Source organism: Triturus cristatus, chromosome 8 (genome assembly GCF_964204655.1).
Source record: "Triturus cristatus chromosome 8, aTriCri1.1, whole genome shotgun sequence".
Taxonomy (NCBI): Eukaryota; Metazoa; Chordata; class Amphibia; order Caudata; family Salamandridae; genus Triturus; species Triturus cristatus.
Window position 1 is genome coordinate 1,625,642,320 of NC_140591.1, and position 25,599 is coordinate 1,625,667,918.

A 25,599-nucleotide genomic window follows, 5' to 3' on the forward strand; every position below is an offset into this window, starting at 1 on the left:
GCCTGCAGTTCTCACCACGTGCGGGTCCGAGGCCGGGACAGGCCCTCCAAATGGGCACACCGCTAGTGACCAGCAGTTGGGGCGGCCGTACAACGGGCACACACTCCGCAGTCTCTGGATCCTCCGTAGTTCGATAGTTAGGCACCGGGCGGAGGCTGAAGGAAGGTGCACTCCACCACCCGGGTCACCGTCGAGGGTAGCAGGATTGGCGTCGCTCTCGCAGCCCCAGGGCCGTCCCGTCAGTGCTCACGTAGATTGTCAGGAGGCGGGGAGATCGCCGCAGATTAGGGCCCCCCTGGGCCGTCCGGGGTGCCAGGGACAGCAGGATTCGTCCCCCCTCCGGCAGCCGCGGCCTTTGCACGTCGTGTTCTGGCCCGCGACACGGGACTTGCGTAGCTGGGATCCCCGGCCGGGAGTCAGGAGAGCCACCGCCTGGGCTTCAAGGGAGCACCGCTCCGGATCGCCGCCACCGATTTCGGTCCGGATTGCAGGGATCGATGCCTCTACGTCCGGGCACCCTCCGCCTCAGCTTTGTCGGGACAGGATGTCGGCGTAAAACGGATGAACTGACGGATTTAGGCGTTCGGCCGGCAGAGCCCCGTTACACGGCGGCCATCTTGCAGCTCGGCTCGGCCACGCCCCCCCCACGGATGTCATAGTTGACCTGGGGGATGGTCTCCCTCTTGCCTTGAGGTGGATGGAACTGGGGATCTTGTGCATAATGCAGAGTGTGCTGCCGCATGAGGCACAGATGCTGCTGATCAGCATAGCACATGTCAGCACGCAATCCATGATGGACACCAGCTCGTTTGCGTGGACACTGAGTGCCCTTGCAGCAGGGCCTGCAGCAGCATGCGCCATGTCAAGGAAACAATGCCACAAGTAGCACACAAAGACAATGATCTCAGGAATGAACCATGCAAAAGGTGCATGTCAAGGAAGGAATGTCTTTTTCAACATGGCACACACACACACAATGGATTCACATGCGGCACAGTGGCCGTCGTGGAGACTGACAGGCCACAAAACCTACACAGCCATGGACATCATGCACAATACAGAATCTAATCCCTGACAAACAGCTTGCATCTTGCTACTCTACACATAGACTCATATGCACCATCTCTGAGAACAATGCCAGACATGCCGCATGCACATTGGCAACAGACCACCATTGACAGAGATGAGGCACCTTGGAGGCAGAGGGACACCTTTATTAGTCATGTGTGTCGGAATGCTAATGCAACTCTGTCTACACATACACAGGTCATGTGGATGAAGACGTGGGACCAACACTGGCACCCCCCTTAGCACCACAGATGCTGGAAATCCATGGCACTGGCACACAAGTGACGGGTGACAGCTAAACACCCCCTGCTGCTCACGGAGAGCCTGCTATACATCATTGAGCCCCTAATGGGGAATTCACACACCATGTCAATCCGGTGCAACCCGTATGTTTCCGAGGCCAGTGTCACACACATTGATGGCTCCATCACAATCCCATTACAGATGACTGTCACCAAGTCTGACCATCAATTCAGGTGAATTCTGCTCCAGGTCATGTGCCCCATGGTGATTCTACATGTATGCAAAGTAACCAAACATGAACAGGAGCAGTGCACACACGTTCAAAACAAATACCACTCCCAAAAAGCCGTGCTGCATCCCTTACCCGAAGGAGATTTTCAAACTTGTCTGTGCATGTAACGCTGATTCAGCACATGTTGCTGTGATCATGAGGAATAGCAGGAGCACAACAATGCCACCAGCAGACAGCATGCGCAAGTACCTGTGGATGGGAGACACACCAGAAGTCAGCCAAAAGAAGTACATCCGCATGCATGTGCATGTACTCGACACGTATTAGGTTGTCAACATGCTAGGTGACAATGATGACTCTGGAAAAACATTCTTCTATTGCACCATCACTCGAGTGACACATCCAAACACACCTCAGACTCACTTGGAAGACATGCAGATGGACACACACATTGCAACACATGCCACACACAGCCCAATGCGTGCACACTCAGACACTGGAACTCACCACTAAGCAAAGAAGTCGCGTATGAGCCGACTCCACATGTCCTCCACCGCCTCCTCCTCCTCCACATTACTTGCCTCGTGCCCAAGCCCTCCATCCTCCACGGGTGGATGGTCCTGCTCACCTGGATCCAGGATGAGTGGCACAGCTTTCTCCACTGCCATGTTGTGCAGCATGCAGCACACGAGGAATATCTTGCAGACCTTCACCGGTGCATATGGGAGTGCGCCACCGGTCTTGTGGAGGCAACGGAATCGGCTCTTCAGGAGGCCACACGTCCTCTCTATCACTCGCCGGGTCCGCCCATGGGCGTTGTTGTAGCGGTGATCGGCAGCCGTGCTGGGGTTGCGGAGAGGCGTGATCAGCCATGGCATATTGGGATAGCCAGCGTCCCCTACATGGAAACATCATGGACAAGAGTGGGTCAGGAGAAGCAGTAAGACAGGAAGATGACGTTAAATACAGGACTGGCAGAGTATACCCACCAACAATGCATGCTCGTTCGTTGCGCAGCTGCAGCATCATTTCAGGCACCCTGCTACGCCTCATGATATACGCATCGTGTGCTGATCCTGGAAAACGAGCACAGACATGTGAAATCACCATGTTGGCAAGACACACCGCAAGGGCATTAATGGAGTGGTAATGCTTGCGGTTACGGAAGGCTACCTCCTGTGCCTGTGGTGGTACCAAATGTTTTATAAAGAACAAGGGTACCCCAATATATGAACCTGGGGTGGTAAAGTATGAAGAGAAGCACAATGGTTCTAAGTGGCCTAAAGAGGTCCAAAGCCACATGTGTTCCATCTATGGACCCAATGACATGGGGCATCCCTCCCAGGGCATAGAACTCACGCTTGACAGCTGTCAACTGCTCAGGAGTTGGAAATTTTATGAACTCATCAAGGTGCTCCAACATGGCCTCTAAAAAATCATGCAGAACATTAACATGGTTTGGGACATCCCACCCACATGGGCAATGGTATGTTGAAAGGTACCCGTGGCCAAGAAATGTAGGGCTGCCATTACCTTCACCTTGGGTGTCAGTGCACCAGTATACCTGTGTAGCGGTTGGAGGTGTGCTGCCAGCCGTGTCGTCAAGTCCTCAATCAAACGTTGGGGGAAGCGGTAGCGGCGTATAGTCATTTTCCCGCATGTCAGCCAAGTCCGGAATTGCTCGAGGGAGAGGCGGAGCCCTGCAGTGAATTAGAAGGGACAACGAAGAGTGAGTACAGTACACCACCAATGTCAATGTACTCAGCACATGGTCAACAGGCAATACACATATGCTACATACAGAGTCAGGTCTGTGCAATATGCCCTGGACACGTATGGCAGCCATGTGACACTCCTACCAAGAGACAGCTCCAAACGTTTATTCTCAACCTCATAATGCCATGCCATGAAACTAGCTCTGGGCCAGTGTAAGTGAGCAGGCAGACGCATTACTGGAGTTACAGACAACCAAATATGTGCAGAGGAAGGATGTTTATTTTACAGACAGGTTGCGGAACACTAGAGGCACAGGTCACATGTAATGGAAAAAGGACAGACCACACACCTTGCCATGAAGGATTACATTTCAATAATGATCCCACATACATTGAGAGTATGCAGATATGTCCTTGTTTTGAAACTCCGTGTCGATGCATACACACACACCTTACGTCGGATTCCACATGTGGCGTGGTATGCGTAACACTGTGCCATGGCCATCTACACACAGACACATGTTGGTTGCCGCAACTGCAGATGCATTTGACCAAACACCTACAGCAAGCTAATGGGAACACACGACACATACATGACATAGTCACATCGTGCAACGCGGGTAGTCACATGTCAGGTGTGAAAAACCCTGTAGCTGGCATCAGGGGACAGTTGCGTGTGTTGTTGACTGTGCCATGGCAGTGACGCTTTTCACAAGTGTTCTGTACTACATGCACACATGTCAAAGGAGTGAAGGGGATGTCTGGCACATAGTCCACCATCACACATGACATCTGTACACATCTCATCATACATCTATTGCCTTCACAACTCAGGAGTAATGTGCCACAATACAGCCTGACACACCTGTGCCCCACACATGAAGTACTGCACAGACAATGCCTTGATGTCCAGCCTTGGACAAGTATGTCAGCTCTATTCCTTTCTGTGTGCTGCCTGTCACCACTGTCAGGTGTGGAATGCACCGTACATGCGCTCGGAGGGCGTGTGTACGTTCCCCATCACTATGGGAGTGCTGCCGTAGGCCTACCCATAGAGAATCGGCCCGTACACGCGCGTGTACGGGGCGTATCACTATGAGTACGCATACGCGAGCAAAGCCATAGTGAAACGGCCCGTACACGCGCGTGTACGGGGCGTATCACTATGGGTACGCATACGCGAGCAAACCTATAGTGACACGGCCCTTACACGCGCGTGTACGGGGCGTATCACTATGGGTACGCATACGCGAGCAAACCCATAGTGACACGGCCCGTACACGCGCGTGTACGGGGCGTATCACTATGGGTACGCATACGCGAGCAAACCCATAGTGACACGGCCCGTACACGCGCGTGTACGGGGCGTATCACTATGGGTACGCATACGCGAGCAAACCCATAGTGACACGGCCCGTACACGCGCGTGTACGGGGCGTTTCTATGCATTTGGGGTGCCCTAGGGCCCTGGAACTCACCGTACCTGTGTGTGAATGTCCAAATTACATAGGGGACACATGAGGGACAAGTATAAAGCCCTACATGCATGCTGGTTGTCATGGAGACCGAGTTTAAAGTTTGAATTTTTTTCATCAGGTGCCCAGCTAAAGTCGGTTTGAAAGAATCTCCATTGTTGCAAAGTGGTTGTAGAGTTGACATCATGCTCAATAAAAAAAAAGAGCAAAGCCACTGACAGTGGTAGGTTTAAAGGGATTGGAGGAAACATAGGATGCAAATGTGAGTGACCAATCACTCTGTACTCCTGTGAATGAAACAGGGCAGCAAGGTAGATATAAGGCAGCCAGGTCCCATGAGAGAGCACTTGCCTGCACATCCTTTGATTCAACTACACTGCTGCTGCTCGTGAATCCTCTGGCACCATGTCCAGGTCTGTGGAGAGGGCCCAGCCTTTCACCCAGGAGGAGAACCAAGCCCTGCTGGATGTGATCCTCCCACAGTACCCCATGCTGTATGGTCGACCAGGGGTTCAGGTGAGTGCTGAGTCCACTAGCAAAGACTGTGCCCCCTTTTTTGTGACTGTGACTTCTGCCATTGTGTCCAGGTGTAACACGCATGCAATGTACTGTAGGGTGGGTCCCGGGTGGGGGAATGCCTAATGTCTCCCAGCCAGAGCATGCTGTGGTGCATGTCTGTTCTCCTCACTTGCATTGTGTGTACTGTGACAATCCCTGCATGTGGCATTACACAGTCTGCCTGTCTAATCCTCCTGGGAATGTTGTTACTACAGTCCTTATGTGAATCTGTGGTCCCCCCAGTGTGACAGGTGGCAGTACCCACAGATGTGTGTTTGTTTAGTGTACATGTGCTGAGAGTATCCAAATGATGTGTTTGCCCCCTGGACATTGGTGTGTGTGTGTAAGTCCCCTGTCATGTGCGTGAGTGCATATGTGGAGTGTAGCACCCCAGCTGCATGAGGGATGGATATACCCTGCCCATCTGATGTGAGCAGGGAGCAGTGCTGTGTGTCTACGGTGATGGGCCAGCCCCACACCTGTGACACCCCCCAGTCTAGTGGCACATGTGCAGAGTGAGGTGTGTAGCTGCAGTTGTCAATGGCAGGTGATTGTCCTGTGGCTGTGTGTGTCTGTGTACTCTGCTGAGGGCGCCTCAGTGGCCTGTGGCATGTGACTGCTTTGAGGTGCTGCACATAATCCTGGTGTCGCTTGTGATGCACAGTGTGAGCCTGGATGATTGATTGTGTCGTACCCCTCATGCCACCTGTGTACTCTACAATGCCACCTAGTGCTTTTTGCCTTCCACAGAGGAGAGTGTCCCTATGACACAGGTGTAAGGAGTTTGATGCTTTCTATGCCCTGTTCAAACCAGCCAAATTGTTCTAATGTGTGTCTCTGTGACATGTCGCAGGTGTATTGATGTTGTCTCACTTTTTCATCCTCACAGGTAGGCGCCTGTGCCAAGGAGCAGATCTGGAAGGACGCCGTCAGTGCCGTGAGACAGACGGATGGTCGGAAGCGGCGCCTAGCCCAGGTGAGGAAACGCTGGCAGGATATCCGGTGCTGGACGCGGAGGATCGCACGGGTCCTGCTGGGAGACTCACCTGTTAGCCAAAAGAACCATGGGCGCCGCCGTCTGACCCACATCCACAAGCGTGTGCTGGCGGTCGTCTTCCCTGACATGGACAGGCGCTTACGGGAAAAGCAGCAGCAGGAAGGGGGTAGGTACATGTGTGTTTGTTGTGTGTCACCAGCATTTGTAAGCGCACAGTTGCATGGATACACTGCCAGGGTTTACATGTGCAGTGCAGTTCCTGGTCCCCAAAGTGTAGCGGTGCTGTCCTTCCTCCCTTCCCCTCCTTGCCATGTGTACCCTGGTCTGTGTGTAGTCACACTTGCACAAGGTTATCTAGGCTGCCAGTTTATCGATGTGCCCAATGCTTGCAGCTTCATGTGTGGTGGTGGTGTGTAACAGGTTTTGGGACCTTGCCTGTGCCCTGTCCAGTTCAGTACTTGTGGGGTCCATGTCAGTTGTCACTGATGCTGAGTCCAGACATAGGAGTGTGTCTCTAAAGTGTATTGCTTTACAGCATGCATGTCCTATTTTGTGGCCTGTGACATGATGTGCATGAGTGTGAGATATGCAGAGTGCAGGGATGGTGGCTTGTGTTGCAGTCATTACCATTCAGGACCATGGAGTAGTGTGGCCACTACTGTCCCCTGGGGCATCTTTTCCTAGGTATCATGTGTGTAATCCAAAAATGTCGACAATCTCTGTGTCTACAGCATAGGTTGTGCTCTGTGCCATTGTACCCTGGCACCATTTGCGTCTACGTAAACTCTGCTACATGTGTCCACTGTACAGGCTGACCAAATGTCCCTTGTTCATACTCAGGGGGGCCAGTGCCTGTGTGTCTTGGTAAAATGATCTGATGATGGCCATTTGTAGATGATGTATTTGTACCGGCGCACCAGGGGTATTTGGTGTCCAATCAGGATTTCTTGCAGGCCATTTGTTTTTATTCCAGACTAAGAGATGTAAGTGCTTCCTGTGTCTCAATAAATTGTCTCATGTAGGGGGTGGTTGGTGCGGGCAAGGCCTACATGTCTAGACCTGAAGTCTCCTTGCTAGGTCTGGCCAGTGTGTGATGTTTGTCTGGACATACCCTCAAGGTGCAGTGACCCATTAATGTTGGGCATGTTTTTAAGTATTGCCTTTGCAGCATGTGCCTACAGTTAATAGACATGGTTCCTGCTCATCCCTTTTTACGCCAACGCTGTGTGCTGCAGATGCTGTGCTGGATTGTCCCCAGTGCCTGGCTCCTCTGTCCAAATCCATATCATGTTATTTGCTATTGTGTCATGCTCTCCATAGTTGGTCAGTGGCATGGTGGGTCAACCAACTGTGTGTTGCAGGGCCTACATATGTGCCTTGTATTGTAGATGTTACTCATGTTGCTTTTCAGGCTATGCACTGTGACCTATGTGGATTTGACTCAAGTGACATATGTATACAGGTGTCTGATTATTTCCTGTCTCTTCACCTTGCTCACAGCATCGTCGGGGGACACCGAGGGAGACACTGGCACGGACCGTGAGGAGGGAGCGAGCACCAGTGCCAGCAGTGCAGAGTTGTCTGGCACATCGAGTGGCACGGAGGCCGACGGGAGTGCAGCGGAGGACATTTTCAGTCAATCCACCACCGACTATGACGCAGACGGGTCCGAGGCTGAGCCCTCCGAGGGGGCGGTGGCTGGTCCCACAGCTGACACCAGCACTCCATCACTACCCGCCCCCTCCATTCCGATCACCGGCCTCCCACTTGCTCGTGTCCCCTCCCGCCGTGCTCGGTCAGCACGTGTCTCCTTCTTGCCAGGCACCGCACCCCCTGCCCCTGTCTCCACTGCAGCCACCAATGCTGAGTCTGTGGACATCCTGCGACAGTTGCGGGTTGGTCAGACTGCGACGCTTAATGTCCTCCATGGCCACAGCCATGTGCTCAACCAGATGGAGGCATACTTGGAGGGCATTTCAGCCGCGCAGTCTGACCAACACAACTTTCTGAGGTCCATAAACTCGACACTGACTGCAGCAGTGGGTCTCCTGCAGTGCTACGTCCCACCCCCTACCCCTGCCCCATCCACACTTCCCACTCCCATGCCTGTCCCACGTACACCCAGACGTCAGCATGCACGCACAACACCAGACACAGGCACCACACCAGCAGGGCAGGGCAAGCGCACACCTCCTGGCACGCACACACAGGGTGAGGTAGGCACACCCACTTGGTCGGGGGGCAAACGTAAGTCACGCAGCCAGAGTGGGAGTCCGCATTCCGCAAAATCCACTCCCTCCAAATCCACTCCCCTCAGCTCTCCTGGCCACGAATCCAGCAAAGATTCCTTCATGGCCGCTCTGTCCCTGAGCCCAACAGTGACACCACCCAGCAAGCGGGCAAAGGAATCCCCGGTCAGGGTAGTTGAGTGCCCCCCCCTGTCCACACCCTCCCCCAGTGGCGCTGCGACCCATTCCTCCGCCCCCCCCCCCCTCCTTGGGGCCTGTGGTTCCTTCGGGTGCAGGGGATACGCTGGGGGACCTTGCTGACGTGTGCAGCGCCATCCTCACCACCTCCTTTGGCTCTGCCCCAACCCCTGTGGTGGAGTCCTCCGTCCCTGCACCCACAACGCCTGCCCTTGCCCCTCCTGTCCCTGCGGTGCCTGGTCCTTCCCCCCCCCACATGATGCCCCCCCCCCCGGTGGAAGACAGGGTGGTCTGAACTGTGCAGGCAAGCTAGGGGACACGCGTCCCACTGTGTCCCCCATCCAGCTGTGACTAATGGACTGCCCTATGGGCTTTGTAAATATTGAACTTTATCCACACAAACATTTTTTGCTAATGCTGAATAAAGCCTTTTTTTTTTACTTAGAACACTACTGCTTTTGTGGTATTGCTGTTGGTGGGGCTGCTCCATGATTTTGGGTGGTGATCATGTGTTGGGTGTGTGGGAAATGTAGTAGTGTGCTGGTCATAGGGGGGACCCTGGTATTTGTGTGCCATCACAAGGTGTTAGCTAAGTTTCTTTGTTCATGTGGGCAGTTACTGCATGGTGAAATTGTCCCAAGGTGTGTTCCTTCCTCTGTGTACCCTGACATCTTCCCTGCAGGGTGTTTCCAATATGTTGCGCTGAGCTGTGTCTACATTAGCTGGGTGTGTGACGGACGCCTTCAACTTTGGCCATGCATGCAGAGCGATGTCTCCACCTGCATCATTCGTGGCATCCTTGGTGATCACTGTACTTGTGTATGTAGTCTTATGACATGACTTCATGTGGACATGTTCCCTTTTAGGCAGTATGCATATGTGTACTCCCAGCCTCGCACACATGTGTTACATGTACTGCAGGGTCTTTGTGCACCTGACTGACAATTGTGGCAATTGGATCTGCGGGTACTCCACCCTTTTTCTTTCCATGGGCACTGCTGGGGGGACTCTGCACCCACCCCTCCTGCGTCTGGGCACTGCTGGGAATGATAGGCACACACCCCTCCTGTGTCTGGGCACTGCTGGGAGGACTCTGCACACACCCCTCCTGTGTCTGGGCACTGCTGGGAGGACTCTGCACACACCCCTCCTGCATCTGGGCACTGCTGGGGGGACTCTGCACCCACCCCTCCTGTGTCTGGGCACTGCTGGGAATGATAGGCACACACCCCTCCTGTGTCTGGGCACTGCTGGGAGGACTCTGCACACACCCCTCCTGTGTCTGGGCACTGCTGGGAGGACTCTGCACACACCCCTCCTGCATCTGGGCACTGCTGGGGGGACTCTGCACCCACCCCTCCTGTGTCTGGGCACTGCTGGGAATGATAGGCACACACCCCTCCTGTGTCTGGGCACTGCTGGGAGGACTCTGCACACACCCCTCCTGCGTCTGGGCACTGCTGGGGGGACTCTGCACACACCCCTCCTGAGTCTGGGCACTGCTGGGAGGACTCTGCACACACCCCTCCTGTGTCTGGGCACTGCTGGGAGGACTCTGCACACACCCCTCCTGTGTCTGGGCACTGCTGGGAGGACTCTGCACACACCCCTCCTGTGTCTGGGCACTGCTGGGAATGATAGGCACACACCCATCCTGTGTCTGGGCACTGCTGGGAGGACTCTGCACACACCCCTCCTGCGTCTGGGCACTGCTGGGAATGATAGGCACACACCCCTCCTGTGTCTGGGCACTGCTGGGAGGACTCTGCACACACCCCTCCTGTGTCTGGGCACTGCTGGGAGGACTCTGCACACACCCCTCCTGCGTCTGGGCACTGCTGGGGGGACTCTGCACACACCCCTCCTGCGTCTGGGCACTGCTGGGAGGACTCTGCACACACCCCTCCTGTGTCTGGGCACTGCTGGGAGGACTCTGCACACACCCCTCCTGTGTCTGGGCACTGCTGGGAATGATAGGCACACACCCCTCCTGTGTCTGGGCACTGCTGGGAGGACTCTGCACACACCCCTCCTGTGTCTGGGCACTGCTGGGGGGACTCTGCACCCACCCCTCCTGTGTCTGGGCACTGCTGGGAATGATAGGCACACACCCCTCCTGTGTCTGGGCACTGCTAGGAGGACTCTGCATTCACCCCTCCTGCGCCTGGGCACTGCTGGGAATGATGGGCACACACCCCTCCTGTGTCTGGGCACTGCTGGGAGGACTCTGCACACACCCCTCCTGTGTCTGGGCACTGCTGGGGGGACTCTGCACACACCCCTCCTGCGTCTGGGCACTGCTGGGAATGATAGGCACACACCCCTCCTGTGTCTGGGCACTGCTGGGGAGACTCTGCACCCACCCCTCCTGCGTCTGGGCACTGCTGGGAGGACTCTGCACCCACCCCTCCTGTGTCCGGCCAGGTACGCTCCATACATACACGGGTGGGGGTACGGTCCGTACATACACTGTTGGGGTGGGGGTACGCTCCATCCATACACTGTTGGGGTGGGGGTATGCTCCATACATACACTGTTGGGGTGGGGGTACGCTCCATACGTACGCGGGTGGGGGTACGGTCCGTACATACACTGTTGGGGTGGGGGTACGCTCCATCCATGCATACACGGGTGGGGGTATGGTCCGTACATACACTGTTGGGGTGGGGGTACGCTCCATACATACGCGGGTGTGGGTACGGTCCGTATATACACGGGTGGGGGTATGCTCCGAACATACGCGGGTCTAGGTACGCTCCATGCATACACGGGTGGGGGTACGGTCCGTACATACACTGTTGGGATGGGGGTACGCTCCATACGTACGCGGGTGTGGGTACGGTCCGTACATACACGGGTGGGGGTACGCTCCGAACATATGCGGGTCTGGGTACGCTCTATGCATACACGGGTGGGGGTACGGTCCGTACATACACTTTTGGGGTGGTGGTACGTTCCATACGTACGCGGGTGTGGGTACAGTCCCTACATACACGGGTGGGGGTACGCTCCGAACATACGCGGGTCTGGGTACGCTACATGCATACACGGGTGGGGGTACGGTCCGTACATGCACTGTTGGGGTGTTGGTACGCGCCGTACATACACGGGTGGGGGTGCTGCCCGTACCCAGGCCTTTGGAATATGGGTACGGGCCGTACCGCCATTATTGGGGTGACGTAGGGGTGGGCGTGGTACGACTCGTACCCACGCTCTTAAGGCGTGGGTACGGTACGTACCGGACTTGTTGTGTTGCCGGTTCGCGTGTACATCCACTTCCGTTGCTGGACACGCCCCCACCCCCTCGAAGTGACCAGGCCCTGAAGGTCAGGTATGTCCAGGGCATGTATGATTTGTGACTTGGGTGGGGGTTTTGTGTCCCGCCCCTGCCCCCCCCCCTCCCCTTTGCCCCTGGGTGTTGTTCTGACCTTCTGCGGCGTCTGCGTCGGTTCCTGTAGAGCAGGTGGACTGCTATGAGGGCTGGGATGACACGTAGGTTTGGGTCCATGGCTGTCCGTCGCGTACAGGTGCTCCTTGCGCGCGTCGTCCTGATTTCCCGGCAGTTTTTGGCAGGCGGAGAATTTTATCCGTGCGGGGTGACGTCGGTGCGGTTCGTACTTCCTGGTTCGTGAAACGCTGCCTGAATGCGTCCCGACGTCACGTCGGCGCTTTCCCCGGATCACATTTGTATGTATATTTTCGTCGGTCGGTGTTTTGTTCGACTCGTACGGAAATGGTGTTTCCGTGCGAATCGTACTTCCATGTTTGTAATGTTTTTTTCCCGGGTACGAGTCGGACGGAGAAAACGCTACGACCGACGGTTCGTACCCGGTTTCTCCAGGATCAGAATCGGCACCTATGTTCTTGTTTAAATTTCTTTGGCCAATGCAAACTTTGACCTCTCCTGGGGGTTTGTAAGCCACAGCTATAGCCACCGACCACTCTTTCAGCTGGTTTTATCATTCCACTTGCATACATCTTTTTCACTTCTGGTTTTTATAGCATCTCTAAGAGATGAAGGACCTAGCCTGACTTTGATAGCAAACATGGCCACACACCAAACAAACATAGTATTGATGTCATATGCAACCAGGGAGGAGTGCATGTTGCATAGCTTAGACATCATATGCACACAAGACGTAATGCTGTGCCCGGATACCTAATGTTGACGTTATGACTCTCAGTCCAGACAATTTCATACTTTTCATTTCTTTCTTTAAAAATATTGGTTGAGGAGGCCTTGTTGTGAATGCGTTGCACAGATTGGGGTCTGCCAGAAGTTCAGTAGCTTTGTAGAATCAGCGCACAGAGTTTCCATTATATAATGAGACATCAAGGATGAGGGCAGACAAAGTTGCGCCATATTACAAGGCAGCTCATGCCAGTTAAATGTAGACGCAGGACTAACATTTAAATATGGTTTTGAATGTAAAAACACCTCTGTCTCTAGGCCTAATATCAGTCTCATTCAACTTCCTAGTACATTTCAGATAGAATCTCAAATCCAAAACAGCACAATAAATTACTTTTTTGTTTTATTTCTTACTACCTCAGCAGGGTGGTATATAGGCATATCAGAAATGATTCCTATAGGTATAACGTTGTGCTCCAAGATTCAAATATATTTTTAACAACAACAAAAAAGCGCTCTAATGTGGTCAGTATAATTACCAAGTTTAGTAGATGCAGAGAATGCTCCCATACGGAGAGCGAAAGGTTCAGTCGGTGTTTTTATATGACCCATGGGTTGATGCTGAGTGCGCATTGCAGAAGGGGATTGAATGCTACCGTTTGATAGGAAATTTTGAGGAGTGTCAAATTTTGAGGTACGAAAGCCAACCTAGTAATGAGTCTAGCAAGTGGTTTTCAGCACTCAAAGACTTGGAATGTGTGTCAGAGGATTTGATCTTGCACAACTAATTCTAATCCTCTGAAAAGTTCCTTTCTTTGTGTAGGAGCTGTGGACAAGACAGCAACCCAGGCTACTCCAGTAGAGGTTCATGAACGTATTCCTTTACTCCCAAGATTGCCTTCCAAAATTCTCTAAGTGCCATACAGAGCGTTTAAAAGTGGACATTCAGTACCTACAGATATATGGCAATGTGGTCCTGAGCTTTGAAGTTTACATTTCGATAGCCACTGTTTACTGTATGGAATTTTTCACCATTACCAGTAGAAGCCCCGAATTAAAAGAGAGGTACTGAAGTAAATAGATGTGCAATATAAATTGTGACTTTGCATTGCCAGTTTTGTATGTCTCGGCTACAAACACCTTTAGGTGTCTGGTGGTCTGACCTGTTGTTTGCAATATTCATCATTGGGTTTAGATTCAGCCCTTTGCACTTGATTGAATGGCTTTATTGCCTATCATAGTTGTCGTCTCTTGATTTGATTGCTTGTCCCACTGTGTTGACGATTTTTCCTAGAATTTTCGAGGTGGCTGGTAAGAGATAAATTGGTCTAAAATTTGAAGGAGTCCTAGTGTCAGTATTCAGGTTTTTCAAAAAAGAGATGACATTTGCCCTCTTTTAAGATTTAGGAACCATTCCAGCCTGCATAGAGCAGGTGTCTCTAACCAGTGCATCAGGAGCTACCAGTAGCGCGTAGAAACCTTCAGAATAGCTCCCAACATTGAGTTCATCCTTAACTAAGAACTGCAATACATAATTATTGCATTTTCCTTTTATAGTTAAGGAAAGGCTATGTTTATTTTAAATTATTATCAGGCTGCAGATAGCAGAGCCTGGTAATGAGCAGTGCTTCACTCGGATTTATGACCCATGTGGGTCACAGAGGTTAAGAACAGGAACAGTGATGTACTTAATTCCAATATAAAAGTCATTCTCAACTCAATATTTGAGCATGAGAACAAAATAATGTTTCTGAATTCTTTTAAATGAGACACAATTAAAATGAAGAGAATGTAATGGTTAAGTTCAGTCTTCATTTAAATGTGTTCCCTTTTCAAAGTGTTGCAATTACAAACAGAAAGCATCTTGCTCCCAGTGTCTGGTAGACACAGTGCCATATTTATAACTGAATAATACAGTCATTTTGTTTTAAATGGAAGAAATGTAAAGTGAAGACATTGTTTCCTATGACACTTTCTATTAATGTTTTTCTCTATTTTAAATTAAGTTCTAACACTTTATGAAGCAAGTTTCTTCACTTTAAATTCTTCACATTCGAACAAATGACTGTATGTTCCTTGTCATAAACATGGCACCATATATCTACAGGCCACTGGGAGTAAAAAGCCTGCTGCTTATAAAGACACTTTCCTTCACATCATTATAAACATAAAGTTAACTCTTCAGTTGAATTTCCTCCCATTTCAAAGAGTCACATTTGCACACACCATTCTGTGAATCTGCCCGTTTGCGAATGCAAAAATGCTTGATACATCTGCCCCAGAGTCCCTTAGCTCATCTTTTTGTGAAAATTTGCCGAAAAACAAATTATTACATAATGAGATCCTGGACAAGGAATTGTTTCAAAACTACTGTGCAACAAGGAAAATTTACAAAACTTTTCTGAATACACTCTTTCTCCTCACATCTCATTCATAAACCTGCACAATCATGAACATGCACAAAAGTTGCTGAGTACTAGTCTGGATGTAAATTCGCACTAGAAAATAAAATGGGGGAGCACAGCACTAGGACAGTACAGTTAGATATCAAACCAATGGAATGGTGACTTACTGCGTCTGACCCAAATTTAATGGTCATAAAACCACACACAGAATTCCCAGTTTCGTAGGGCCCTCTGTGTGTGGAGGGTAGGATGATAGGGCTATGGAAAATAAGTGAGAAAGTGGCAAAATCAGTGCCATGAAGACAGGGGTGGCCTCACCCTCATTTTTTTCAACTCATTTCAGATCTTTTTTTTTTCTTTTTGTAAACTTTTTATTCATTTTCAACCACAACCAGTTATCAGCACATTAAATATGGTTTTATCACAAGTTAATTCACTTCCACCACACACAATTCCATTTAACATCCGCATATGAAATAGGCAAGGAGCATTACAAATCACTGAGAGTATGTCAAACCCAACTGATCATAGAACATAGCCCTATATATGGAGATACAGCTCCTAGTACAGGAGAGGCCGGAGACCGGGGGGCCACCCCAATACTAATTCTGAGGAGGAGAAGCCTCCATTTCTGCCATCAGCTGGACCATCCATGCACTCCTCTCCCTCTGCAGCTCTACCGTTGGCGAGATACAGATATCCCCTCTGTATTTATTCCATTTACCCCATTATGATCCCATTTCTTTATCTCTTGCCCATGCACCCTGGATCGGGACCGCCTCCACCCCCCAGTGTTGTGCAATGTTTCGCTTCGCGATGGCGAATCCCATTGAACCCAAACCTGTTCAGCCTGAGAAAGAGCTGTCGTCCCCCAAATATTAAGCCAGCAGAGGTGAGGAGATGGTGTCAGGGACTTGCCCCAAGCTCTCTCGAGTTGACGGGTAATCCTCGCCCAATAATCTTGGATGTGTGGGCAGTCCCATAGTATGTGAATGAAGGAGCCTACTTGATTGCAATGCTGGAGACAGAGCGGGTCGGGCGTCTACCTATCCTGAACAGGAGGTTAGTGTCAAAATAGACCTGATGAAGGGTCTTGAGCTCTAGGAGTCGCATGCGCATTGGGATGGCCACTTCACGAGGGGCCAATGTGTCACGCCAGTCCTCATTCTCTATCAAACCCAGGTCCTTCTCCCAGCTCGTCCTCAACTTTTGCATCGGATCTGCACGGTTGTTGACCAGTTTCCTGTAGATGAGTGAAATGGCCTTGTGATCCATGGGATCCAATAACAACTGGTCCTCCAAAGGGGAGGAGTCAGGGAGCAGACGATATAGCATGACTAATCTGTAAGTACCTGAAAGTCTCAGTTTGGGCCAGCTGGTATTTCGTCTGAAGCTCTGCAAACGTGGCCAGTTTCCCCGTCACTCACATATCCCAAACCGTAGATATCCCTATAGTGTCCCATTTGTCGAACCCAGGGCATTTACTAAGTTGTCCCAAAATGTCTGGTTCCCATAATGGTGTCGCCTTTGTCAAACGCCTATGCCAGCCCAGTTTTTTAGTGACGGCATGCCAAGTCTCGACCGTGCGAGCAGTGGGGCCGGTTAAATTGAGTTTACGGGGAGTAGTATACAGCGCTCTGTTGTAGCCGCCCCTTACCATGAGCCAATGATCCGTTCTAAAATTGGGGTCATCGTGGGGGCCAAATACCCACCTATTAATAGCAATCAGTTGGGATGCCTGATAATAAAGTCTCAGGTCTGGTAGCCCAATGCCCCCATTATACCAGCCCATGGGGAGTTTATTAATGGCTATCTGCGGTGTACGGTCCTCCCACAATAAACCCCGAAGTGCACCCTCGATCTGAGAAAAGTAGGAATCTGGGACGACGTTGGGGGTGTTCTGTAATGCGTACAGAAAATGCGGAAGTGCGAGCATCTTGAACAGAGATGCTCGCCCCAGGAGAGTAAGAGGGAGAGAACGCCAATGCTTGGCATCAGATTTGAAACGTTGAAGGGGTCCGAGCAGGTTTGGTTCATCTGCTTCCGGGGTGACAAAAATGACGAGATAACAAAAACCGTGGGGAGCTACCGGTATCTCATAACCCCAGGGACTAGCTGGGGGAGCACCCCATAGCGCATACATCTGAGACTTGGACCAGTTTATACAATATCCTGAGTGGGCCCCAAAGATATGGAAGATATGAAGTACCCGTCGCAGTGATCGCCCTGGGGAAGCTAAATACAAGACGATGTCATCCGCGTAGAGCGAGATGCGGTCCTCGTGGCTCGGCGACCACTTAAGCCCCCGTATCTCTGGATCTCCCCGGACCCATACAGTCAGGGGTTTCAAAACTAGGGCAAAGAGTAGCGGAGACAATGGACAACCCTGTCTCGTGCCTCGGGGGAGTGTGAAAGTGGTGGAGCGATGGTTGTTAACGACGACATGCGCCGTGGGATGCGTCTAAAGTAATTGATCCAACGAATCAGTTTGGGTCCAAATCCCATGCGAGCCAAAACGATGAAGAGAAAGTCCCACTCTATGGTATCAAACGCCATAGAGGCGTCAAGCGAGAGTAGGATCGTGTCCTCTTCGATGGTGTGAATCCTACCAAGGACCCTGTGCACCAGTCGTAAATTCCGGGCCGTATTCCTCCCTGGCATAAAACCTGACTGGTCCGGGTGGACCAGGTCCGTGATGTAGGGGAGGAGTCGATTGGCCAGGAGTTTGACCAGGATCTTGGCCTCGGCCGTCAAGAGAGAAATGGGACGTTAGGATTTACAGTCGTCAACTGCTTTATTCGGTTTGTGGATTACCACAATATCCGCCGTACGTAGCTCCGCTGGGAATTGACCTATCTCAAAGCACTCAGTATATAGGTTCAAGAGATGGAGAGTCAGCAATGCCGTCATGGGTTTAAAAAGCTCGATGGGAAGCCCATTGGGGCCCATCGCCTTACCGGACCGGATATCATATATAGCCTTTTGGATCTCCGTCCCCTTGACATCCGCCTCCAGGGCCTCCCTGTCTTCAGGAGAAATAGTTAGCACCTCGATAGTGGCCAGGAGATCAGCCAACATTGTGGCCTGAGACGTTTGCGAGCTTGCATAAACCTCCTCATAGTGGAGCGTGAAAGCGTCAGCTATGAGGTGAGGATCGGTGAGGAGTGTGTCCTCTGAGTTGGTTATCGCGTGTACCCATCGAGCAGCCTGTTCCCTGTGCTCCAGCCATGCCAGAAGCTTGCCTGTTCGTTCACCCTGCTCATAAATCCTATGACGGGAAGACAGAGCACTCACCGTGGCGTCCTCCAAGAGAAGTTGTCTATAATCCTGTCTCTTTATCGTAAGGCTGTGCTGAGTTGTGGGGTTAGGGTCACGCACCGTCGCCTCCTCCAGGTCCGATATGTCTGACTCTAGCTCCGATACCCTCTTCAATCGTTCAGCCCTATGGCCCACCATAAGGGATAGTTCCCTGCCTTTAATAACTGCCCCAAAGGCACCCCACAGTGTCACTGCCGAGTCAACAGAGCCCACGTTTTCAGCAAAATAATATTCCGTTTCCTTGCGGAGAGCATCCTTAATATGTGGTATTTTGAACGCCCATGGCTGTATTGTGATGGAACCTGGACTCCCCGTTCGTGGAACGCTCAAGGATGCCCAAACAGGGGAGTGGTCAGAGATCCAGTGGGCCAGGCAGCCAGACCCAGTGAACAGATGGACATCTTGAGCATGTGTGAATATGTAATCAATCCTAGATTGGTTACCGTGAGCCCCTGATTGAAATGTGAAGCGTGTGTGCACTGGGTTAAACCATCCCTATATTATGTCTACAACCCCCAAAGCGTTAGAGAACTCAGACAAAGAAGAGCCACTCTGCGGGTCCCCTCGAGGCTGGAGACAGTCCAGGGATCCATTAATTGTGAGGTTGAAATCCCCTCCCAACACTAACACCCCCAACGGAAATTCCAATAATAGAGCCCCCACGTCATGTAGAGTCAGACTCTGTAATCCAGTGGGGGCATATACAGCAACTACATTAATGACCCGACCCTCCCAGGGGCCCGAGGCTGCGGCATATCTACCCTGAGCATCGGTCCAGGTTTTATGAATGATGTAAGGACAACCCTTCCGGAGGAGAATCCCCACCCCCAAGAGCCTGAGGTGAACCCAGAGTGAGCAATCATACAGTAGCCTTTCCTATTCAGGGCCCCACAGGAATTCCCAACAAGATGTGTCTCCTGCAGCAATACCAAGTTGAGCTCATTTCGTTTGATACATTGTAATACAATGCTTCTCTTAATTTTGTCCCCCAAGCCATGTACATTCCACGTGGATAAACGGAGTGTTAAATCTGGAACCGTCAAGTCAGTGGGAATCAGGTAAAGCCAGGTGAGTCTTTGATGCCCGAGGTGGCCTGGATGGATAATACATGCAGTAATGACAGCGGAACTGAGTGTACAGGTGGAGAGTTAAACATTTGAGTGCACTGATACCAAAAACCAAACAATATATAAGTATGAAAAACAAACCCCCCACCATCCCCAAACAGACCTCCCCGTCCACCCTGCCTCCCTGCATGACGGGCCTAAAACCACCCACTTCCCCCATCTTGCAAAGTGCCTGTCGCCCACCCTCATCAACTTCAGGAACGCGTCCAAACCCACTCCCTAGAACATAGAATAACAAATCAGATAACTAGCCCCGGCCCAAATTCCCCAAAGGCGGAGCAAACAGCATAAGGATTCGACATGCAAAAGATTTGTGACAGAAACAATCTGAGCGTCAGAGCGCAGCATTCCCAAAGAAACAAAACCAAAGCAGTATGCACATTGAGCATCCCCTGATAGTGGGGGCCCGAAGCCATAGCATGTCAGTCAGCCCTGGTAGGCCGCAAGGGACAGTTGCTCATGATCATCCTGTAGGGCTTTGGGAACTCGCCTCAGATGGAGGCGGGGATCGACGGTGCTGACACCACTCGTTAAGTTCTCCAGTTAGCGATGTCGACTTTTGTGGTTTCTTGCCAACAGTGCGCCAGCCATCGAGCCAATCCCAGGCATCTTCAGGCCTGGTGAAAAACCAGAATTTTCCATCAGATTCGATTCTGAGTTTTGCCAGGAACAGCATGGCATATTTGATCTTGTGGTCTCGGAGAGCACGTTTCACCTCTAGGAAACTGGCGTTGTTTCTTGACTCTCCAAGTGAAGTCTGGGAAGAATGATGCTTTACTATTCTCGACAGTCAAGGGGGGTGCCGCTCTTGCAGTCTGTAGAATCAGGTTGCGGTAGGTGAACTCACAGGCCAGACGCGATCGGGAGGGGGGGGGGGCGGGTGCAGGTTTCGGGCTCGCTCGTTCAAAAAGCATTTGGACAGGCCTCTCGGTTGGAGGCGGTTCAGGATGAGATCCTCAACATAGAGATCAGCGAATGGCCCCTCCACCCGCTCCGGAACGCCAAGGATTCGGACATTATTGTGCCGCATTCTTCCTTCATACTCGTCAAGTTGAAGCACCATCGCCTTGTGAGAGGTGCGCAGCTCAGTCACCTGCTTCTTGAGCATGGCCGTGTCAGCCACCAGTTCCGTTGTGGTAGTCTCGATGGTATGTGCACGATCGGCCATTTTTCGCATATCTTCCCTAATGAAGGCCACTTCCTTTGCCACGGTGTCAATACGGTTTTCAAGAAATGTTCGCACTGTAGAAATTGCCGCCAGAAGGTCTTTGATAGTGGGCTCAGAGTCATCGCGTTGGTCTACGACATTGCCTGACTTCTCCTCCTGAGACCTTTGCCAAGCAAACTTCTCCAGATTGGCTTGCGTCGCATTTCGGCATGGCAGCCACGTGGAAGGAAGCGAGGAAAGGCTAGGAGGCAACCACTACTCACCGCCGCCTGCCGTGGTACGTCCCATGCGGCCTGTCAGCTTTGGTGCTCACCTCACCAGCCCCATGGCAAGTCTGCAAGACTAGGCACCCCTTAGTTGTCACCGGGTGCACAGCTCACCCCCCACGTGGCAGTGATTATGGGGGGGGGCCCGTAGCGAGGTGTCGACCTGTCCGGCAACACTGTGACTGCCGGGGCCAAGGGATGGTCACAGGGGGTCCGGTCACGAGGCAGTGGTGTAGCGCCGGGCGATGGTCCCCCTACGCAATGTGGCGGCAGCCTGCGTTATTACTGCGATGTGTCCCAGAGCCGAGGCGCCCGCTCACACACCGAGAATATATCTATGGGCCCACCAGGAGGACCACACTTTGTCTGAGATACAGTGGCCGGAAAGGCGGGCAAGCAAGTTCTCAGAGCCCCGGCAGTATTGGGGCAGGCCCCAGCACAGATAAAATCGCCACTCACCAGATCCCCCCCAAGATGTCAAGGAGAGTCCGTCCCAGCGCCGGTTGGGCTTCGGGGGAGTCCCTGCTCAGGACGGGGCCTCGAAGTCCTCTGCAGGCGAGGCAGCACCAAGGGAGCAACAGGAGCGCCAGTTGGGTCGTGGTTCCCCCTTCGCTCGAACGCCACAAGTCTGGTACACTGCTCCGGTGCTGGGCACTGGTGCGACCCGCACTGGACAGGGCGTGGGCCGCGCAACTCGATTTTCAGGTACTCCGCAGCACAGGCCGCCACCATGGCCTCGCGTGTCATTCCGCCCCCTCAGAGCCTCGCTTCTGGTCGGCCTGCCCGCTGCTGGTGGAGCCGGCGTGAGGCGCGTCCCCCCTTCGGAGCGTGCGATCAGCCTCAAATTTCATCCGCTCCCGGGGAAGCAGCACCGGCAGCCGTGGAGTCACTCAGGGCAAGGATCGGGCCGGTGCAGATGAAATTAAGCGGATTTCTTCGGAGTGGCGCATCGGAGCTTGGCTACCGTGTGGCCATTCCCGTCGGCAATTGGCCACGCCCCCATTTCAGATCATTTTTAATTATGCTATAATGTATGTTGTGTGCATACGTGTGGGTAAGAGTGTGTTTGTGATAGAGGGGGGTGTTTTTGTGTAAGCATGTGTGTATGTGTGTGTGTGTGACTGAAAGGGACAGTCAGAGATATGGGTGGAACTACATTGATTGAATATCAGTGAGTATGACTGAGCCAGTGTGAATAAGAGGGATAGATTATGAGTGAGTGCAGGTCAGTGTGAGGGAGTGAGTGTGAGTTAATTAGGGTGAGAATGAGTGACTGTGAAAGAGAGTAAGATTGAGTTCAAGAGAGTGAGAATTAATGAGTGCTAGTGAGTGAGGATGATTAAAAGTGGGCAGGTGAGAATGAGTGGGAGTTAGTAAATGTAAACTATCATGAGCGAGAATGTGGTGTAATACTTGCGAGTCTACTTTTGACCCATGCAAAATACTAGTGTAGGCACACTGGAAGCAATAATTAACAGACAGGAACCTGGCATACTAGAGATAACACTTGATATATATGTGGTATCCATGGCAAAAGACAGGTGCAGGCATACCGGAGGTGGCGGTCTGGCTGTAATATTTAAGACCCCCCTCCTCTGCACATTCGTTCGTGAGGACATTGCTGGTTGCGAGTGTGCCCGTTTCTCCGTTTCACTCAATGCCAATTTCTCTTTTTCTGGCCTTTTGGTCTACCGGTCTCCTGGTCCTTCCACAGAATTTAAAGTAGCCATCATGGAAGCTGTTCATGCTTTGGCTACTAGAACAGCCAACTTCACCCTTATTGGTGATCTTAACATTCACTTTGATCACCATTTAGATTCGGACGTTGGCTCTGTGCTTGCTGATCTTGAAGCCTGTCAACGCAAACTGGTGCTGGAACCCACTCATTCGGCTGGACACTTATTAGACCCTGTCTTTTCTAATATTTCTTCCGTCCAGGTCAAACCCCCTAGCCCAGTCTGCTGGTCCGACCACTACCTTATCACTATCTTCCTCTCACAGGTGGCGACCACACCTAGAGTTGCGTCTAGGGCTATGTTTAAATGCAGCTGGCACAAACTTAAGCTGGAGGATCTTCTGGCCCTCTTGTCTTCCGGCCCTCCCACCCTTGACAACTCCGACCCAGAACAAGCCTACAATGCTATCCGTGAGTGGATATACGCGGCACTCAACTCCCTTATTCTGGCAAAATGGTCCAAGGGCCGTGACTCTGGCTCCAATCCCTGGTACACGGATTCCCTTGCCGCTTTGCGGAGCGCTTGTAAACAACGTGAGCGAGCCTGGCGCAAGGACTACTGTCCCTTAGTGAAGAAACAATATCAGGCCGCCATCAAAAGTTACCACAAAGCCATACAGCTAGCGCGTACTGCTTTCTTTACTAATCAGATTGCAGCTAGCAATAATCCCACAAAATGTATATTTAAGATCCTCAATGACCTGAAAAAAAGGAAAGACCCACTCACCGCTCATATCACCTCCGGAAAACAATGCGAAGAACTTGCTACCTATTTCGTTCAAAAAATGGCAATATTTATAAGTCTTTCTACAAATGCCCTGGGTTGCCAGAAGACCTTCCAACCCCTACATCCTATTCCTCCCTGGAGAGCATCCCTCCTATCTCACAGGAGGAGTTCCTTGCTCTCAGTACCAAAGTCAAATCAGGGTCTCCTCTTGACCCCATGAGACCAGCCCAATTTCGAGAGTGCCTTTCGGTGCTTCTTTTCCCATTACTCTCGACCATTAACTCCTCTTTCAGTACGGCACTGGTTCCCTCGGCTTGGAAACAGGCTAAGGTGCTTCCACTGCTGAAAAAACCTCTTCTGGACCCCACCAAGCCCGAGAATTTCAGACCAATGTCTCTTCTGCCGTGGGTGGCCAAAGTAGCGGAAGCACATGCCAATAAAGTTCTCTCTGACCACATAATCAAAAATGAAATCCTTGATCAATCCCAGAATGGATTCCGTGCGGGGTACAGTACCGAAACGGCCCTTCTAGCAGTGAGCGAAAACCTACGTTCTATCCTTGACAAAGGTCAAACAGCGGCACTCGTATTGCTCGACCTGAGTGCTGCGTTCGACACGGTCTCTCATCGGATCCTCCTGCGTCGGCTAGAAGAAGCGGGAATAAAAGACCGTGCCCTTGAATGGTTCCGCTCCTTCCTGTCAGACAGATCCTTCCAAGTTTCCGCCCCCCCTTTTGCTTCCTTCATCAAACCCATTGAGCAGGGGGTTCCTCAGGGCTCGGCGTTAAGTCCGGCCCTGTTTAACCTTTACGTGCAACCCTTAGCTGCTGTCGCCCGTCACCATGGTCTTTCCATGGTCTCTTATGCGGACGACACCCAGCTTATGGTGGCTCTTTCGGACGATCATGCCCACGATGCCTCTAACTTTCGGTTAGGCCTTGAGGCTATCGCGGGTTGGCTGACAGAGAATTGTCTCCAGCTCAACGCCAGTAAATCCGAGGTCCTTCTGGTAGGCAGGGACAGGGAGCTCTGGAACTCCCAATGGTGGTCTCCGTCTCTGGGCCCTGCCCCATCCCCCAAATTGGTGGTAAAGAACCTCGGGTTTCTGTTTGATTCAACCTGCGCTTCCAAGAGCACACCAAAAAAATAGCCGGCACATGCTTTGGTCTTTTACGTACCTTAAGACCTATTCTCCGTTTTTTTGGCCCGGCTACACGTCAACTTATAGTCCAGGCCACTATCCTCTTGAGGCTAGATTACGCCAATTCTCTGCTGCTAGGCGCCAATAAGGCGGAACTGAATCGTCTTCAGCGTATTCAGAATTCAGCAGCCCGCGCTATCCTCGGTCTCTCGAGATCGTGTTCAGGAACTGGGGCTGTCCTACGCCTTCATTGGCTGCCTATCTCAAAAAGGGTTGACTACAAATCCCTCTGTCTCACTTTTAAAATCCTAAAACTCTCCACCCCGAGATCTTGTCTGGCTTGATCAACCCGTACATCCCTAGCCGTATCCTGCGCTCTTCCGAATTGATCCTAGCATTTGTTCCCAGAGTCAAGAGTTCGAGAGCTGGGGGCAAGTCTTTTCGTCTCTTGGCAGCCAAGCTATGGAACTCCCTTCCTCTAAAGATCCTCAGCCTGGAATGTCTGACCTCCTTTCGGAAAGCTATAAAAACCTTTCTCTTTCCCATGGCTTGATCATTCTCTCTTCCTCTGGAAACTGCTACTAGCGCCAGGACGCCCCTTCGTTGAGGCAGCTGCGCGCTTTATAACCGATTTTAACATAACATAACATAACATATGGCACACCCATGGCAAAATACTGGTGCTTGCACATTGGAGATGATTCTTGGGCATAGAGAAGGACAGCTATAGCATATAGGAGTGGGTGAGACTTGGCAAAATGCTGGCCCCATCACACTAGAGGAAAATCTTGACATACGGGTCACTCGTGGTACATAGATAACATTAATGGTAAAATTCCAGGTCTGGCATATTATCTGTAGTTGTTG

The 25,599-nt window shown here is 51.7% G+C and overlaps 1 protein-coding gene across 1 annotated transcript in view; it reads left to right on the forward strand.

The window, feature by feature from the left end:
- LOC146808453 (transient receptor potential cation channel subfamily M member 2-like) overlaps positions 1-25,599 on the forward strand; it is a 2,757,229-nt gene that overhangs the window by 1,694,896 nt on the left and 1,036,734 nt on the right. The gene's annotated exons all lie outside the window — the stretch shown is intronic.